This window comes from Hyperolius riggenbachi, chromosome 8 (assembly GCF_040937935.1).
Source record: "Hyperolius riggenbachi isolate aHypRig1 chromosome 8, aHypRig1.pri, whole genome shotgun sequence".
Lineage (NCBI taxonomy): Eukaryota > Metazoa > Chordata > Amphibia > Anura > Hyperoliidae > Hyperolius > Hyperolius riggenbachi.
This window is the reverse complement of record NC_090653.1, coordinates 201,385,800-201,406,431: the sequence shown is the minus strand read 5'-3', so window position 1 is coordinate 201,406,431 and position 20,632 is coordinate 201,385,800. Positions and strand designations below refer to the sequence as shown.

Here is a 20,632-nt window from a genome sequence, read left to right as displayed (position 1 = left end):
TGAACTGTTTCATAACTCAGGTCAATCATCACCATCTTTTGAATAACTTTGCATGAAGACTTGTCTGAACTGCATCATACCTGGTTGACTCATTACCTGAACTTTGCCTGTGGACTGCTTGCTCCCTCTCTTGTTACTGGATCATCTGCAATCGATATCTCTGCTACTACTGACACACAACGCTGATTGTTTAATTCCTCTGAATTCAGGTAATAACCTGTGTGATACTGCTGAACTGTTGGACTTTGTTACTAGCCTCATTAGAGCTCTAACAGGCTATTCCTCTTTATATCAGTTTGTATGCCTTGCACGTTAAGACCTGGGGGTAACCGTAGTCAGGAGACAAATAACGTGTCCTGTTCATGTGGGGTCTTCTCTACAGGTGAAGACGTGGGCCAGGCTCAGAGCTGTGGTAATAGATTGGGGCATAGGGACTGAGTGAGGACATAGCCTGTCAAGCCTTACAGTGGTCCAACATTCCGATGGAGAAAGGTGTAAGAAGCTCTGTGGAGAGATCTTAAAATTGCTGTTGGGAAAAGGCACCCTTCCAATAAGAGAGACCTGGAGCAAGTTGCATAGGAAGAGTAGTCCAAAGTTCTGGGTGAGAGGAGTAAGAAGCTTATTGATGGTTATAGGAAGCAACTCATTTCAATTATTTTTTCCAAAGGGTGTGCAACCAAATATTAAGTTAAGGGTGCCAATCATTTTGTCCAGACCATTTTTGGAGTCTTGTGTGACATTATGTCCAAATTTTTTTTTTTTTTGTTCAAATACATACAAAGGGAATAAATGTGTATAGCAAAACATGTGTTACTGCAATACTTTTCTCTGAGAAATACTTGATTTTCTGGAAAGAATTTATGGGGTGCCAACAATTTTGGCCATGTATGCATCTTGGTCTTTATTGTGAAGGTGCTTCCGTTCCATGATTTTTCACACAAAGATATCAACAACAACAACAACAACAAATAACATTTGTAAAGCGCTTTTCTCCCGTGGGACTCAAAGCGCATAAGCATGGCTCCGACCATCGTGGTACAGGGGAAGAATTTTATAAATCTGGAAATGCCAGGCTAAACAGGTGGCTTTTCAGTCTGGATTTGAATAGCTCCAGGGATGGTGCTGTCTTTACTGGGTGTGGTAGGGAGTTCCAAAGAGTAGGGGCAGCATGACAGAAGGCTCTGTCTCCAGATTTTTTGAGGTGCACTCTGGGAGTGACCAAGTTTATAGAACTTGCTGATCTGAGGTTGTGAGAGGTGTGGTGCAGCTTCAGCAAGTCCTTCATGTATCCAGGGCCCAGATTGTGCAGGGATTTGAATGTCAGCAGTCCAATCTTGAAGAGTATTCTCCATTGTACTGGTAGCCAGTGCAGTGAGCGAAGGATCGGTGTAATGTGACAGTGGCGAGGCTGGTTTGTTAGCAATCTGGCAGCAGCATTCTGCACTAATTGCAGGCGACGCAAGTCTTTTTTGGGGAGGCCAGCATAAAGGGCATTGCAGTAGTCCAGCCGTGATGTGATGAAGGCGTGGACTAGGGTTTGAAGATCCTCTGGGGGAATCAGATGTTTAATCTTTGCAATGTTCTTCTGATGAAAGAAGGAAGATTTAACTACAGATGAAATTTGGTTTCTGAAACTCAATTCCCCATCGATTAGTACGCCAAGGCTGCGCACAAGGTTGGAGCTGTTTATGTCTGAATTCCCAATCCTGATTGGTGTTGCTTTAGGATAGAGCTGTTTTGATGGCGAGCACTGGCTTTGGACAAACAGGACCTCAGTTTTGTCAGCATTCAGTTTCAACCAGTTATCATTCATCCATGCCTGAAGCTCAGCTAAGCAAGAGTTTATTTTTGGGGTAGGGTCTGTTCCACCAGGTTTGAAGGACAGGTATAGCTGTGTGTCATCGGCGTAGCAGTGGTACGTCAGGCCATGTCGTTGGATAAGTGTACCGAGTGGCAACATGTAGATTGCAAACAGCAGAGGGGATAGGATTGATCCTTGTGGCACTCCGAATTGTAGAGGTGCAGGTTTGGACATTATAGGTCCTAGGGATACTCTCTGTGTTCTGTCAGTCAGGAATGATCTGAACCACTGGAGGACTGATCCACTGATGCCACAGTACTCCTGCAGTCTGTTAAGCAGGATTTCATGGTCAACTGTATCAAAAGCAGCTGAGAGATCCAACAGGATTAGGATGGAGCATTCCCCTCTGTCCCTTGCCATGAGCAGATCGTTGCAGACTTGGATGAGGGCTGTTTCACAGCTGTGGTGTTTCTTAAAGCCAGATTGTAGAGGGTCCAGGATGTTGTTTACTGACAGCCTGGTTTCAAGTTGCAGATAGACAGCCTTTTCAATAACTTTACCTAAGAAGGGGAGGTTGGAGACAGGTCTGTAGCTGCTCATAGCATCTGGATCCATGGAAGGTTTTTTGAGAAGGGGCTTGATGATTCCTTCTTTTAGAGAGGTAGGAAACCTCCCTGCTTGCAGAGAGCAATTTACTATTTTGTGAAATGCTGGACCAAGCAGGTCAGGGCATTTCAGCATATGTTTAGTTGGTCCAGGGTCCAGGTCGCAGGTTGTCTGGTGGAGACGACAGAGGGTGTCTGAGATCTCTTCCTCACTAATACTTTTGAAATCAGTCCAGGGTGTTAGGTTGTTTTTGCAGCTATTTCCATTAGTTGCATGAGTCTTGGGTGCTGTGGACTGAATGAGAGACCGAATAGAAGATACTTTGTCAGCAAAGTAGCAGGCAAATTTCTCACATAGCTCCTTTGAGGGAGTTATAGTGGGTTTTAGACAGGATGGATTACATAGTCTATCAACTGTGCGGAATAGTTGGGCTGGTCTGTTGGCGGCCTTTGCGATCTCCTGTGATAGGTAGGAGGATTTTTTCTTGGTGATCGCATTTTGGTAGCTTTCCCGGTGAGAGACAAGGGTGTGTTTATCTTTTGAATTCTGAGATTTTCGCCACTTCCTTTCTAGTCTGCGCACTTCTTTCTTTAGGTCCTTTAGTGAGCTGTCAAACCACCGTGCATGGTGAAGTGGTGTAGATCGTTTGATGCGAACTGGAGCGAGGGCGTCATAGGCAGATGACACTGCATGGTTGTAAATCAGGACCATGGAGTCTGGGTCTGCGCAATGATTGGTTAATGTGTCGAAGTTGAGGATATTCTGAACGTGCTGGGGTGAGACATCTTTCAGTGAACGGTATTTTATGAGTTCTTTCCCTCTGTGTTTTATCGCTGGTGCTGTCAGAGAGAAGTGGATGGTGTGGTGGTCTGACCATACCACTGGGTTTATATCCATGTGTGATATTAAAAGTCCGGAATGAAATATAAGATCCAGGGTGTGCCCTTTCGTATGGGTGGGGAGGTTGATAGCCTGAGAGAAACCCAGTTCATTCATTATGAGAAGTAGTTCACTTCCTAGCTGGGAGTCGTGATCATCCACCCATGCATTGAAGTCTCCCAGGATGATCCATCTAGGGTGTTCCACTGTTACGCAGGATAAGAGTTCAGATATTTCCTTAAGAAAGGCTGGACCATTTTTGGGGGGGCGGTATATGAGCAATATGTTGATGTTTACTTCTGCTGACAGTTGAGCTGCAATACATTCAAAGGTTTCAGTGGGGCCTATGATAAATGACCTCTTGCATCTCTACTCAGCCTCAACTCTATTACTGTAACTAACCCTAAACTCATATCCCAACCTAACCCATTTGTGATGCTAATCAGTGCCCTTAATGCCCCTTACCGTTAATCCCATTACATTTATCAACAAAACTGTAATTAAAGGATACCTAAAATGAAAAAGAAAAAACAACAGAATTTTGGGTACTTAGCTCTGGAGAGGGAAGCCTCTGAATCCTCCAGAGGCTTCCCCAATTGTCTTACACCTTGAGATTTTAGCGCTGAGATGTTCGTTGACAAGGGCTTGTTGATGGAGCTCACCCAGACTTGACAGATGGCTCACACTTTCACAGTAACATGGAGCTGAGCAGACTCAGCTTTTTCCACAGAGCCTGAGCGGAAGCTCCATGCAACTTTATAGGCATGAGCCATCTGAGACTGCACAATGTGGGCGAGTTTCGTGGAACTCAGCGGTTCACAGCACTGGAACAGAGGGATGGACAGAGATGGGGGGAAGTCTCTGTAGGATCCAGAGGCTTCCATGTTCTGAGGTATCAATTACTAGGTAATGCCTAATGATGTTGATCCAGGGATTTTATCTGATTGCCATCTGGAGTCGGGAAGGAATTTTTCCCTTTAGGGGCTAATTGGACCATGCCTTATAAGGGTTTTTTCGCCTTCCTCTGGATCAACAGGGATATGAGGGAGCAGGCTGGTGTTGTACTTTATACTGGTTGAACTCGATGGACGTATGTCTTTTTTTCAGCCAAAATAACTATGTAACTATGTAACTATCTATCTACATTTCTCACTTTAGATTCTCCCAGGTTGGCATTAAAATAACTTTTTTGTTTAAGACTGTTTTCATCCTTAGGCTCTTTTCACAGTGCTCAGTTGAGTTGCAGAATAATTCTGCATACCAACTCACTGCCCATACAATTCATTGTTCTCCCCAGAATTTTTTTCCAGCCGGGTGGTATGAAAAAGTAGTCGGGTGGCGTTAAACTGCACTGTCTAGCTGAGTGCAGCTAGTTGTGCCTTTTTTTTTTTTTTGTAGATATTTGAATAGATCTCATTTGCTTTCTAGCAGCGTATTGCTTGTTACACAGTGACATCACTGCCTGTTGCAAAAGAACCACAGAATTGTTAAGCAATGAAGGGAAAAAGAAATGGATGCTTAATGCGGGGAGGGGGCAACTTAGTGTAGATTATTTGCTTTTCTACACAGCAAAAAGCCCAAAGACGATGACAAATACTTATTTGCAAAACAACAAACACAAAAAATTATATACAAAACCCACTTTGCTCATTACAATTTAAGTTCACAACCAGATTTATCTAAATTTATTTTTCTTTTTATTACCGTATATACTCGCAAGCAAGACGAATTTTTCACCCCCCAAAAGTGGCCCAAACGTTGGGGGGTCGGCTTGCTTGCGAGACCATAGAGAGCGGTTCCCATAGTAACGGCATCGCCGCTACAGGAAGCTGCTCTCTATGGTTTCCTCCGTCATCACAGCAGCGAGGGGCGCGCTGCTGTGAATTAGTTACCAGAGCAGGACGGGGATAGAGGAAGCGGCGCCGCTTAAGATAATAGCAGCGGCTAGGGGGCGTGGCTTGATCACGGACATGTGAGGATGCTGGCGTCCTAAGCTCTCTCACACCCTCCATGCTGTTGAGAGTTTAGCCCCATGTCTCACCAGCTTTCCTGGATGATGAGCAGCCCATCAAGTCGTTTGTGATCCTCTGTGAACCTCCCTCCTCCCTCTGTGAGTCTTTGTGCTATCGCTGCCACTGCATGCCTGGATGCTGGTGGTGACACTCTGCCGCCCAGTTCAGCCGTTCTGGTGCTGTTTTGCTCTGCCTGGCCGGAGGGCTGGGGACTGTTACAGTGTTTGATCTATCTGCTTGCTTAGTTTGTCTGGCGTGAGAGCCTGTGAAGCCTTTGAAGTTTGTGAAGCCTGTGAGCCTGTGTCCCTCCCCCCTGAAGGGAAAAGACTAAGCCAGAGAGCCTGCCATCTGACATCTGGCATCCCCTGCATCCCTTGTGTGTGAATCTCGCTTCTGTGTCTCATGCGGAGGAAGAAACGTGGGGGGCGAGAGATTGAACCTGCTAAGAGTGTGCAGGGACGGATCAGCAGATTTCTACGCCCTCTGGAGCATCGTATAGTGCTAGAGAAGGGTGGTGGCTCCAGAATGGCATCTCTATCTCCATCTCCAGAGGCTGACCATACTTCAAGCAGGGTCTCAGCTTTACTTCAGACGTCTTCTTTGGCATCCCCTGCTCTCACAGCTTCTACAGCCTCACCGGTCCCAGGTAGATCGGCAGATCCGGAAGTCAAGGTAATACCCCCCACTATGACTGGGACTGTCACTAAAGGGGCTACTGGGACTATTGTGAAAACACACATCAATCCCGATAAGTTAAAGGTGGGAAAGCAGCAGCAGCCGCAGCCCCCTCATGCATTGGTGGGGAAATCAGTTATCTCAGGCACCCCTAAAAAATTGAATGCATCTAATATTCAGGCTTCCCCAAGTCAGCTGCAGCCCCAACAGATGGCGGCAGGGTCCCCGGCCCAGCGATATTCATTGGAGGGAGGTTGCACCGAGAGAAATCTCAGAGACTATATACAAGAGTGTATGGGGGTATTGCCAACTAAGGATGATTTTGAGAACTGTGTTGCTCGTATGGAGACAGTGTGTCGTAACGAAATGTCGGCCCTTAAAGAAGATATTAAAGCCATAGGAGGCAGATTGGAGGAGGTCGAGCATAATCAGGAGGATGTGCAGGCTCGCTTGGATGTTCAGGAGCAGTTAATTGATCTACAGGGCCAGCAAATCCAATCCTTTGCTATGCAATTGGACGATTTTGAGAATAGGAGCAGGCGAAATAACCTGCGCTTACGGGGTCTCCCAGAGACTATTAAATCCCCGGATCTTGTAGCTACTATTACAGAGATCTTCAATAGTTTATTAGAGCAACCAGGTGATTCCCCTATCGAGATCGATAGGGCTCACAGAGTTTCAGTGCCAAAACACATAGATCCCTCTAAACCGAGGGATATTGTGTGTAGGATTCATTTTTTTTCAGTAAAAGAGAAAATACTCAGGGCTGCACGTCGGACACCTGATATTGTCTTTGAAGATGCGAAGTTGTTAATATTGCCGGATTTATCTCGAATGACTTTACAGATGCGGAAGGCATTAGGTCCCTTATTAACTGTGTTACGTGAGAAACAAATCCCTTTCCGGTGGGGATTCCCTTTCCAGTTGATAGTCAAACATGAGGGGTGATCAGTAGTTTTCCGGTCGCCTGTGGATTTGCCTAATCTCTTGCAGACTTTTGATCTCCCGACAATTAAAATTGGAGACTGGCCATATCTTTATACAATACCTTCACGTCCAGAAAGGGAGAAGTGGCACATGAAAGGGTCTGGGACATTCGAATAAATTTACTGGAAAAATAAGGTTACATGTTTTTCCCTATTCCCCCTACCTTAACTTTGGGGATGGGAGCTAGGTGTATTACTTTTATATGGGGTTGACTTAGGGAGTGTCTCTCTCTTTTTTTTTTTCCTTTCTTGCTTGCTTTTTCTTTTGTTGACTCTCTCCATGGGAATAAATAAATATCTGCAGTGGTACATGTGTAGGATTTTGTGGAAAGTTGGGGGGAATTGGCGGGGGGCTGGCCTCAGGGCATGGGGGGTGGGGGTGGAGGTAAAGTACATAATAGTGTCTGTGGACCTCTTAGCCCCACCGCACGCTCACTGGACTGGTCAATCGACCAGTCTTGTGATTGGTGTTTATGTGCTGCAGAGTGGCGCTCGGCCGCTCGCCCATACAGGATGGGCGCTGGCTCTAGGGGACGCGGAGTTCGGCCTCTCGCCTCTGGCATATTGTCCCCGGGACGAGGGGCCGTGTTCGGCCCCCCTTATTTGTATTTGCTTGTTTCTTTGTTTTTTAGTTTTTTTTGTTTTGTTTTGTTTGTGTGTGTGCTTGGATTGCAATCTATTGGGTTTGGACAGTTATGATCCCCTTCCGACCAGATTATGGGTAAATTAATAGCTATGACATTTAATGCTAGGGGTCTGAACGAGCCGAGGAAAAGATCCCAGATCTTATATAACGCTCATAAACAGCGGGTGTCGATACTAATTATACAGGAAACGTATTTTAAAATGGGAAAGATTCCGCTGGCTCATTCGGATCTCTACCCAAAATGGTTTCATTGTACTAATCCTGAGAGTAAATCAAGAGGAGTCTCAATCGGTTTCCATAGAACGTTCCAGTTCGATTTGATTGATAGTAAAGTAGATAATACTGGGAGATTCATTTTTTTGAAAATTAAACATTTGTCTCAGATTCTTACTATTGCGGGAATTTACTCGCCTAATAAACAACAAGGTAAAAGATTGTTGGGGTTTCTTTCCTATCTTCGGGGGTTTATGGAAGGCTATGTAATTGTGGGGTCGGATCTGAATCTTTCTTTGGACCCAAAGTGGGATTCCTCGTCTGGTAAAACTACAATTCCACATAATATTTTATGTAAGATTAAACATAGATTGCAGGAACTTAGGTTGGTCGATGGCTGGAGGGTTATGAACCCGTCGGATAGAGACTATACTTTTTTTTCTCCTTTACACAACTCATATAGCAGAATAGATTATATGTTAGTGTCTCACCGTTTATAAGATCTTCAATTTCAGTGTAAGATTGGTCAGATGTTGTGGTCTGACCATTCTCCTGTGATTGGTTCATTTGTGCTTGGAGATAATCCTAAGTCTGAATTTGTATGGCGCCTGAACAGTGGTCTCTTGGAGGACCCTTAATGTAAAAAAGAACTGTTACACGCAATTGCTGATTTTCATATAACACATGTCAGGGATCTTTCTTCCCCTCAGATCAGATGGGAAACTCTGAAGTGTATTTTGCGCGGGATTCTTATTTCACACGGAGCACGCATTAAGAAAGAGCGTGCCCATCAGGTGTCCACGTTGTTATCAGAGATTCATGACTTGGAGACTTTGCATAAGACACACAGGGATCCTGGAACAGCCATTAAATGATCTAGAGTAAGACACGATTTGTTAAAAATTCTAGACGCCAAAACTCTCTTCTATAGAGAGAAACTCAAGTCTCGGTTATACGAGTTGGTAAACAAAAGTGGTCATGCTTTAGCAATATTTATCCACCCCAGACCAACGATGTCCTATATTCCAAAGATAAACTCCCACTCAAAGGGCCTGTTATATAAATCCAAAGACATAGCGGATACTTTTAAAGAATACTATAGTTCATTATATAATATTCAAGGTAAATATCATAGTCTTTCAATTGGTGAGTTGAAAGAAAAAATTAATGACTATCTAGGGGGGAGTAAAAGACCGGGGATTCCGAAGGAAGAATCGGGGGCACTAGAGGGGGATTTTTCAGAGAGGGAATTGATAGCAGCTATCCAGGCTTTAAAAAACGGAAAAAGCCCAGGGCCAGATGGCTACACTGCCCCTTTCTATAAAGTTTTCCAGAAAGAGCTGGTTCCGATGTTATTAGAGGCTTTCAATTCTATCTCGGCTTCTAGCACTTTTCCCCTTCAGGCCTTACAGACACATATAGTGGTCCTACTTAAGCCTGGTAAGGATCAAATGGACTGCTCGGGTTATAGACCTATTTCACTGATCAACCTGGACATTAAGTTGTTTGCCAGGCTGATAGCTAATAGGCTACGACCTCTAATACCTCATCTAATACATGGTGACCAGTCCGGATTCGTCCCTGGTAGAGAACTGAGAGACAATGTGCTTAGGGTTATTACTCTGATTGAGCTGGCTCAGCGCACAGGGACGCCCAGCTGCCTGGTTTCCATTGATGCAGAGAAGGCGTTCGACAGGGTCAATTGGGCGTTTTTGGAGCTGGTCCTCTGTCATGCCGGGCTGGGGTCTGGTATGATTGGGAGGATCATGTCCATATACACTCTACCGACAGCAAGAGTAAGAGTGAATGGCATACTGTCGGATGCCTTCAGCATCCACAATGGTACCAGGCAGGGGTGTCCCCTGTCTCCATTACTCTATATATTAACTACAGAACATCTTGCTAATGCTATTAGACAAAACCCTTCTATAATGGGGCTCCGAACCCGGACTGGTCACCATAAGATATCCTTATACGCGGACGACGTGCTCCTATTCATCACTTCGCCAAAGATCTCGCTACCAAATGTACTCTCTGAAATCCGAATCTTTGTAGATCTTAGCAATTTTAAAATAAATACTTCTAAATCTGAAGTCTTAAATATCAATTTATCACAAAAGATGTTGCTTGAATTGAAAGCGGGTTTTTCTTTTAAGTGGAAAGAGCATCATATTAAATATCTAGGAATCCAGATCCCCTCATGTCTCTCTAATCTTTATGAGCTAAACTATACCCCATTGTTACATCAGGTCTCGAGAGACCTTGCTTCCCCGACGTATGGCAAGCCCTCTTGGATGGGACGTATTAATGTTCTTAAAATGGACATTCTTCCTAGGTTTCTACACGTAATGCAGGCAGTCCCCTTAGATATTCCTAAAGATGCCTTTAAATCAATTAGATCAATGTTCATTAGATACATATGGGGTCATAAGAAAGTCCCGCGCCTCCGGTATGCTTTGCTGTCAAAGAGTAAAATGAGGGGGGGATTGGGCCTACCCGACTTGGAATTGTACCATAGAGCAATAGCACTGTCCCATATAATAGACTGGTTTCACAGTCATGAAACGAAGCAATGGGTTAAACTGGAATCCCAGATAATAGACTTGGATGTCAGGGCATTACCCTGGATCCCTGTGTGTCTCTAGTTGATATCCCCTTGCTGGTACGGAATGTATTGACAATTTGGGATGCCTTGTTGTCAGGAGGGGGGTCTCATTTACTGTATTCATCTATTCCGAGTCCTCTCACTCCCATTTTTGATAATTTGAGCTTTGCAGTTGCAGTTAGAGCGAATACTTTTTTGGGCCTTAATAGAAGGGACTGGCCAATTATGGGAACTTTTTTGGTTAATGGGTCCCCTCCCCCCATCGGGGATCTGCTATCTGCAGGCAGTAGCAGCCCCAACATCTCACAATGGTTACAATATCATCAATTATGTAGTTATGTTAAATCCTTTTCACTCTCATCTCAGTTAATGAGGAATTGTACAGCCTTTGAGAGCCTATGTCTCAGTGAACATCGACCAGAACATGCCATTTCAAAAATGTATAAAATACTGTTGGATGTTTCTCCCAGTCAGCTTAATCATATCTGCTCACAATGGGAAGCAGACTTAGGCAAACAGTTTACAGCTAGTGACTGGAAAAAGGCATTGGCACTGACGCATGGGGCATCGAGGTCAAGTAAAGTACAGGAAAGGAATTATAGGCTCCTGATCCGATGGTTTTGTACCCCAGCTCAGATTTCAAAATGGCAAGAGGGGGGCTCGGACATGTGCTGGAGATGTGGGAAAGAGGTAGGGGATTATTTGCATATGTGGTGGGGGTGCGATAGCATTTCTCACCTATGGAGACTAGCTTTCGAGTGGTTTGAGGAAATGAACTTATGTCATATAGCCCACTCCCCAGAGATTGCGTTACTCTCAATGTTTCCAGGTCCAATAAAAAACTCAAAAGGGTCTATACTTGGCCATTTGATGTCCTCAGTCAGATATCTGATAGCCAAAAATTGGAAAGTTGATGCCCAACTGGGGGCAGTAGACCTGGCTGAAGCCCTAAATGACACAATGAGGATGGAGGAATTAGTAATGTCGGCACAAAATAAGATGGGGAAGTTTTATAGTCAATGGGCAACTTAGTTGGAGTTTAGGGAGAGGCTCGGGGTAACGACTTTGATTGGAGACCATGGGAAGCTGGTGGAGGATAATATGTAGTAGGATCTGAAGGCTGTGCATTTGGTCGAATAATCCAATTGGACTGTTTTTTTGTTTTTGTTTTGTTTTGATTTGTTGTGTGATTGGGGTGTGTGTGTTATGTTAGTTCTTAAATTAAATTTGGGTCTGAAATATTTTCAGGACCACCAAGATTTTAGCTACTGAGAATACACCCAGTATTGTGGTGTTGCCATTGAGTTATATCTGTAACGGCATGTTTTGGTAGCTGTACTGTTTTATATTATTGATTGTATATTTTTTTTCCGACTCAAATAAAAAAATAAAGATTTGAAAAAAAAAAGATAATAGCAGCGGCGGCCGCGGGGGGAGCGGGGAGGGGCACCAACTACCTACCCACCCACCTACCCATACTGGCACTATGCTAGCTATACTGGGGCACTATGCTTGCTATACTGGGGCACTATACTAGCTATATTGAGCACTATACTTGCTAAACTGGGGCACTTTACTAGCTATACTGAGCACTATACTAGCTATACTGAGCACTATACTAGCTATACTGAGCACTATACTAGCTATACTGAGCACTATACTAGCTATACTGAGCACTATACTAGCTAAACTGGGGCACTTTACTAGCTATACTGAGCACTATACTAGCTATACTGAGCACTATACTAGCTATACTGAGCACTATACTAGCTAAACTGGGGCACTTTACTAGCTATACTGAGCACTATACTAGCTATACTGAGCACTATACTAGCTATACTGAGCACTATACTAGCTATACTGAGCCCTATACTAGCAAAACTGGTGCACTTTACTAGTTATATTACTGCGTAATATGTTGGCGCTTTATAAATACAATAAATAATAATAATAATAATAATATTGAGCACTATACTAGCTATACTGAGCACCATACTAGCTATACTGAGCACTATACTAGCGATACTGGGCACTATACTAGCTATACTGGGACACACTAGGGGAATAAGGCGGCCAGCATTTCCTACCCCCGGCTTATATGGGGGGCAATCATTTTTCCCTGTTTTTTCAGGTGAAAGTTGGGGGGTCGGCTTACATGCGGGTCGGCTTGCTTGCGAGTATAGGTAAATCCTCTAAACCTAAGTGGCTATTTGTGACTCAAGAATATCAATTAAAACATTTCCCCAACTTATCCCTTTAAAACAGCCATCAAATCCTTGTTATTTATTCTCAGAGAGAAAAAAACCCTGGTAGTATGCTATTAATTTGGTCTGACTACCAAAAAAAAACCACAACAAAGCATAGGACCCAAATTAAATGGATTGGAACACATATGACTCTTCACCAAACACATGTAAGCTGGGCCTTCAAATGCTTAGCTCAGGTCACCTTGTGCCATGTAACTAGTAAGGCCACAACCTGACATCCCTTCATGAATCCGGTATAAAACAGCAGCATCACCACAGGATTACACCTCCATTTTAGCACTTGTTTTCCCTCTGTTATACAGAGACATCCATTGTATTGAGTGCCTGCTACTGACCCGAATGAGCTGTAAATGTTGCAGTACTCATGTACTCCTACGTATGGTTATAGCTCTCCTATGCCTGCTGATCAGTACAATGCACAATGTGGCAGCTACGCAGCCTGGGCATCAGTGCCAAGAAGCGGCCACCACCGTAAAGCATCCAGCGAGAGCAGTGAACCCCCACCTTTTCTCATCCAGCCAGCAGCGCGCGTGCCAACCACTGCGGGGCAGGTCCACGGCGAGGCAGCCTCCTATTGGCTGGTGGGCAGGGCGGACGCACGTTGATTGGTGGAGGAAGCCGACTTATCTCGGCAAGTTCACCTATCGCTGCTACAGACTGGGAGAGCGACTTACTCCACTGTGAGGAAACCGGCTTGAATAGTGTCCCCTGCGTGGCCGCCATTTTCTTGAGGATTGCCGTTCAGGATGAGAAAATACTTTGTAAAATGGTGCCGGCTGGATTCCAAAACAGGCGGGCGGGGTTTCAAAACAGCCGAGCGGCCCGCCTCCCTAATTGGTCCTGGGGAGAACACTGCAATTCTATGGAGCTGTTCACAATACTGCGTCATAATGGATTATATTATTCTAACTCGCTGCATGCAGGCTTTCTATTAAAGCCAATGTCCAGTCTCTATTGCAGTTCATACTCATAATGTGTGCGTTATGCAATTCACCACTGTGAACCTAGCCTAAGGCTGGATTCACAGTGGTCAGTTGCATAACGCATGTGTTAAAATGTATGTGAACTACAACTGAGACTGGACATAGACTTTAATGCAAAGCCTGCATGCAGTAAGTTAGAATAATGCGATCCATTACTGTGAAAAACCCCATAGAATTGTATGGGCAGTAAGTTGACATGCAGAATTTTTCTGCAACGTGACTGAGCACTGTGAACCTAGCCTAACACTTCTTCAAATACCCTGAGGCTGGATTCACAGTGGTCTATTGCATAACACACATGTTATGAGTGTGAACTGCAATGGAGACTGTTCATAGACATTAATACAAAGCCTACATGCAGCGAGTTAGAATAACGTGATCAGTTGCAACACAGTCCTGTGAAGAGGCCCATAGAATTGCATGGGTAGTGAGTTGACATGCAGATTTATTCTGTAAGGCAACTGAGCACTGTGAACTAGCCCTAACTCTTTAAGGGCTGGTGCACACTACAAGAGCTTTTCTAAGCGCTTTGTGATTTTAACCCTCCTGGCGGTATGAAAAATTCCGCCAGGAGGCAGCGCTTCAGTTTTTTTTTTTTTTATATCATGTAGCGAGCCCAGGGCTCGCTACATTATAGCTGCTGCTCAGCGGCATCCCCCCGCCCGCTTCGATCGCCTTCGGCGATCTCCGATCAGGAAATCCCGTTCAAAGAACGGGATTTCCTGGAGGGCTTCCCCCGTCGCCATGGCGACGGGACAGGATGACGACACCGACGTCAGCGACGTCGTGACGTCATTGGGAGTCCCGATCCACCCCTCGGCGCTGCCTGGCACTGATTGACCAGGCAGCGCACGGGGTCTGGGGGGGGGCGCGCGCCGCAACGTATAGCGGCGATCGGGCGCGGGGCGGCGGCGATCAGTGTGCTGGCGGAGCTAGCAAAGTGCTAGCTGCGTCCAGCAAAAAAAAATTAAGAAAATCGGCCCAGCAGGGCCGGAGAAAACCTCCTGCGCGGCTTACCCCGAACTACGTTCGGGGTTACCGCCAGGAAGGTTAAAAGGTCTTGCTAATATTATCCTATGTGGGTGCTCACACTGGAGCGATGTGATTTTGTAAAAATCCCCCACAGCATTTCATTAGCAAGAGCTTTCATTGACTTAAAGGGGCACTAGAGTGAAAAACTGTAAAAAATTTAAATATGTGCAAACATATACAAATAAGAAGTACATTTTTTCCAGAGTAAAATCAGCCATAAATTACTTTTCTCCTATGTTGCTGTCACTTACAGTAGGTATTAGAAATCTCACACAAGTGACAGGTTTTGGGCTAGGCCATCTTTTTATAGGGTATTCTTAGGGATATATTTATTTTCAAAAGCACTTGGTGAATGGCAGTTGCTCTGTTCAACTGCCAAAAAACTGTGTAGCGAGCAGGGAAGCTGGCCAGCATCATTGTTCAAATCCTTTTTTGGGAATATCTTTATAAAGAATAAAAGCCTTGCTGAGAATCCCCTATGAAGAGATGGACTAGCCCGAAACCTGTCACTTCTGTCAGATTTCTACTGCCTACTGTAAGTGACAGGAACATAGGAGAAAAGAAATTTATGGCTCATTTTACTCTGGAAAAACTGTACTTCTTATTTGTCTATGTTTGCACATATTTTAAATTTTACAGTTTTTCGCTGTAGTGCCCCTTTAATGCAGGGCTCAAACATATGAAATTTTGAGTGTGATTTGCAAAATTTCAAAAATGTGTTTTCTGCAGATGTAATATATTTCAATAGGATCCCATTGTATTTCTGATTTTGTTCAAAGTTGCATTTGCAAATCTTAAGAATTTAAGATTCAGATGGGAGGTCTTTTTTCTTGTGTGCAATGTGCAATTCATGTTTTAATGCAAGTAAATAAGAACACAGAAAATTTACAGTAGGGGCTTTTCATACAGACATTCAAAAAACAAAACCTGAATACTATTGCAATCACATTACAAAACAATTTTGATTTTAGCTTGATATACTGGTCCTTCTCAAAAAATGTGCATATTGTGATAAAGTTCATTATTTTCTGTAATGTACTGATAAACATTAGACTTTCATATATTTTAGATTCATTATACACAACTGAAGTAGTTCAAGCCTTTTATTGTTTTAATATTGTTGATTTTGGCATACAGCTCATGAAAACCCCAAATTCCTATCTCAAAACAATTTGAATATTTCATCCGACCAATAAAAGAAAAGTGTTTTTAAAACAAAAAAAAGTCAACCTTCAAATAATTATGTTCAGTTATGCACCCAATACTTGGTCGGGAATCCTTTTGCAGAAATGACTGCTTCAATGCGGCGTGGCATGGAGGCAATCAGCCTGTGGCACTGCTCAGGTGTTATGGAGGCCCAGGATGCTTCGTTAGCGGCCTTAAGCTCATCCAGAGTGTTGGGTCTTGCGTCTCTCAACCTTCTCTTCACAATATTTCACAGATTCTCTATGACAGGGGTGCCCATTAGGTAGATCACGATCTACCGGTAGATCCTGAAGGCCTTCATGGTAGATCCCGACCCCACTACATTTTCCATTCTGTATACACAAGTGTGCTACTAAAATTGTACGTAGGTAGATCACTTTGACTTGCTAATTTTTGAAAGTAGCTCACAAGCCGAAAAAGTGTGGGCACCTCTGCCCTATGAGGTTCAGGACAGGAGAGTCGACAGGCCAATTGAGCACAGTAATACCATGGTCAGTAAACCATTTACCAGTGGTTTTGGCACCGTTTTCAGCAGATGGAAGCATGAAGTGCTGCAAAATCTCCTGATAGCTAGCTGCATTGACCCTGCCCTTGATAAAACACAGTGGACCAACACCAGCAGCTGACATGGCACCCCAGACCATCACTGACTGTGGGTACTTGACACTGGACTTCAGGCATTTTGGCATTTCCCTCTCCCCAGTCTTCCTCCAGACTCTGCCACCTTGATTTCCGAATGACATGCAAAAGTTGCTTTCATCCAAAAAAAGTACTTTGGACCACTGAGCCACAGTCCAGTGCTGCTTCTCTGTAGCCCAGGTCAGGCGCTTCTGCTGCTGTTTCTGGTTCAAAACTGGCTTGACCTGGGGAATTCGGCACCTGTAGCCCATTTCCTGCACACACCTGTACACGGTGGCTCCGGATGTTTTTACTCCAGACTCAGTCCACTGCTTCCGCAGGTCCCCCAAGGTCTGGAATCGGTCCTTCTCCACAATCTTCCTCAGGGTCCGATCACCTCTTCTCAATGTGCAGCGTTTTCTGGCACACTTTTTCCTTCCCACAAACTTCCCACTGAGGTGCCTTGATACAGCACTCTGGGAACAGCTTATTCATTCAGAAATGTATTTCTGTGTCTAACCCTCTTGCTTGAGGGTGTCAATGATGGCCTTCTGGACAGCAGTCAGGTCGGCAGTCTTACCAATGATTGCGGTTTTGAGTAATGAACCAGGCTGGGAGTTTTTAAAAGCCTCAGGAATCTTTTGCAGGTGTTTAGAGTTAATTAGTTGATTCAGGTTAATAGCTCATTTAGAGAACCTTTTCATGATATGCTAATTTTTTGAGATAGGAATTTGGGGTTTTCATGAGCTGTATGCCAAAATCATCAACATTAAAACAATAAAAGGCTTGAACTACTTCAGTTGTGTGTAATGAATCTAAAATATATGAAAGTCTGATGTTTATCAGTACATTACAGAAAATAATGAACTTCATCACAATATGCTAATTTTTTGAGAAGGACCTGTATATGTATATATATATATATATATATATATATATATATATATATATATATATATATATATATATATATATTTGCTTTTACTCAATCATAAACACACAAAAATGCAGCAGAAACAGTGATTGTATATTTTGGGAAAATCAGACTGCATTCAGTATAAATGCATCCCTATGATTCCCATTTCTCAAAATGCAAACACTCCAAAAATCAGATTGTAACACTGCCCTAAAAGCCCCAAAAATAAATTCACGAACATTTGCATGCAATATTGAAGTTGTTTAGGTAGTTTTTTTTCTGTAATTATACTTCATTGGTATTCACAAAAAAAATCTCAATGTGAAATTGTGCATACAAATATTTATACAAATTGCAAATATTCACACGAAAGTTAATTTACAAAAATCACAAATGCAGAATCGCGCATGTGGAAAATCAATTTTTTTTGCCAGTGTGAACAGCCCCTTAGGGCTCTTTCACACTACAGGCAGCAGAGAAAAGGCAAAACGCTGCGTTTTGGCTGCTGGCGTTTTCAAGGCGTTTTTAAGGCGTTTTAACGCCCATACATTAGTATCAATTGTAATGAGAAACGCAGCGGTAGGCCCAGAAAAAGCGCCTGGGAGCGTTGAAACGCAACGCTCCAAAATGCAGCGTTAAGTGTGAATGTTAAAATGAAAGTCTATGGACTTTCCTTTTACCTAGAAAAACGCCAACTTCGGCCGTGGCGTTAAAACGCCGAAAAAGCCCTCTGGTGTGAAAGGGCCCTTACCCTATTCTTATCTGAAAAATATGGCTCCTAAAGCAAGTGGCAATATCTTCATTTTAATGTGCTGCATGGAGGGCACCTTTCACTGCTGTCCCTGAGTTATCTTATTTGGGATAACTCACCTCTCCAGTGCCAGTAACATGTTTACTTGTTCTGTTGTACTCTGTTGCTGGAGTATACTGAAATTCCATGGAATCAAGTGATCGGCAATCACTTGTTTTGGATTTCTAAAGACATTACTAGCAGAACTCTTCTGTCATCTCTCCTGCCTTCCTACACTGCCATCTAGTGGTCAATACATGTTACTACACACTTTCCCATTACTCTGTACAGCGATTAATGACTGTTAATATCACACTTGACTGTGTTAAATTGTGTTCGATTTTTGCGATGCAATTCGATTGTGTGTTCTGCATGCAAATTTTGGTTGTGAATTTTTTATCTTATTGCAGTAAACCACATTAGAATTAATAAATTGCTTGGTATGCAGGTAAAAAAGAAACTTTTGACTTGATATGCCAAAAATGCAAAAAGTTGAAATGTGAACGTATACAAAAAAAAATCTATTGACTTTCATTATATGTGTGGTGTTGGGTGGTTTCCCGCTGTGCAGCAAAACATGCACAATTTCAACATGTGTGCATTCTGTCTAAGTGTGTTACTTGGTAGCAATGAACTATCACACATAAGATATAAAATAACGTTTTCTAAAATAAATTACCCTGCAGCGCTTGTACTAGTTAAATTGGCAGCTAAATGGTTAATATGACTGTTCTGCACTGCTCTATATATAAGAAAAGAAAACATGAAGAAGAAAAAAAATTACAGTATTCCAAGTGGAAAATGAGCAGGGAAAACTACAGAACTTGTCATGCTAGCTGAATAGTGCTTCACCGCTGATCACACAAATATGCTTGATAATGTGTCAGTGGCTTCTCCTTATAGATGTATACTCATCGTTATTGATTTTATATAAGAACTAGCTGAAGACCCGGCTTTGCCCGGGTATGTATTTGGTTGTTTTTCTAACCTTAAAACTCAGTAGCTCAATGACCAAGTTTTTGAACTTTTGGGGTCCTTGGCATCAATAATGTGAAAATGGAAGCAGTTTAAATTTACCATTAACATCAATCAAATCGATTAGCTGTTTGTGACTCTGTTCCTTTATCTGAATTTGGACTGCAGTCACCCAATGGCCGATTGTAGCTGGTTTGAGGCCTCTTCCATTAATAGTGTAAGAATGGCAAAAATTTAAATATTCCCCTTAAAAATAAATAGGGGAATTTTGATTGGGAATTTTGATATAAATCCCAGTCACCCAGCGAGCAAGCGTGCCAAGTTTGACAACCCTGCCATTAACAGTGTAAAAATGGCTACAGTTTACATTTTGCCATGTAAAATTAATGACTGTAATTTGATTGGCTGTTTTATGCTCCACCCACTTTCCCTGAATTTTAACTCTCGGTCACCAAACGAGCAATTGTGTCAAGTTTGGGGACTCTGGCTTTATTACTGCAAGAATTGCAGCCTTTAAACATTTTTTTCATTAATGACATCAAATAAATAAGTTGTAAAACCTCTTTATCAGCCACTTCTTGCACTATAAGCAACCAAACCTGCATTTTACTTTGACAGCTCAGTCTTTGTCCTGGTCCCTTGCAATCTGATAATGAACGCCAAGCAGTAGCAGCAGTGCCTTTCGCAGCTTGTTGCTAACTCCTTCAGGCCACATGGCCAGCACATAGAAAACAAGATATTTCATTTAGGGCACACTGCTTATGAATCTACCATATTGTATAATAACATCTGTTCTTAGAATTGATTGTTATGTAGTATAAAAGTGCCATTATACTAATCGGTCTTCCGTGGTAGATTCAATCATTATGATCAAATCTGCTCGAGATTGATGCCTCAATATGGCTGCCAATTGTAATTTTAGTCACATTCCCACCAGAATTGATTGTGATTATTAATTTACCAGACAGAAGATCTTGCTCAAAATGCGCTGGAGCAGGGGCATGGCAGTAACTTGACGGCCCATAGCATCAGGGCCCCATGACTGACTTATGACCCCCAGGTCTGCCTCCAAGTTCTTAGTGCTCCCTTGTGTCCCACTTCTAGCAGAGTACTCACAGTAAAGGGGCAGGTTCACCTGTCCAGTGGGTGCATTTCTTCCTTTAGTCCACGTCTTTCTGTCTCCATTTCTGCTGGGCGCCTTTAGTCCACAACTTGGCGGCATGTCACCAGGGCATGGAGAACAGGAATGGTAGTTTCAAAGGGTAGGTGCTGCATGACAGCTCAAGCACCAGAGGTTTTGAGGTGCACTCTAGGAGTGACCAAGTTTATGGGTACTGCTGATCTGATGTTATGGGAGGTGTGATACAGTTTCAGCAAGTCTATCTTGTATCTAGGGACCACATTGTGTGGGGATTTGAATGT

General features: G+C 43.3%; 1 protein-coding gene across 1 annotated transcript in view; it reads left to right on the top strand.

Moving 5' to 3' along the window:
- PAPPA (pappalysin 1) overlaps nucleotides 1-20,632 on the top strand; it is a 591,278-nt gene that overhangs the window by 393,433 nt on the left and 177,213 nt on the right. The gene's annotated exons all lie outside the window — the stretch shown is intronic.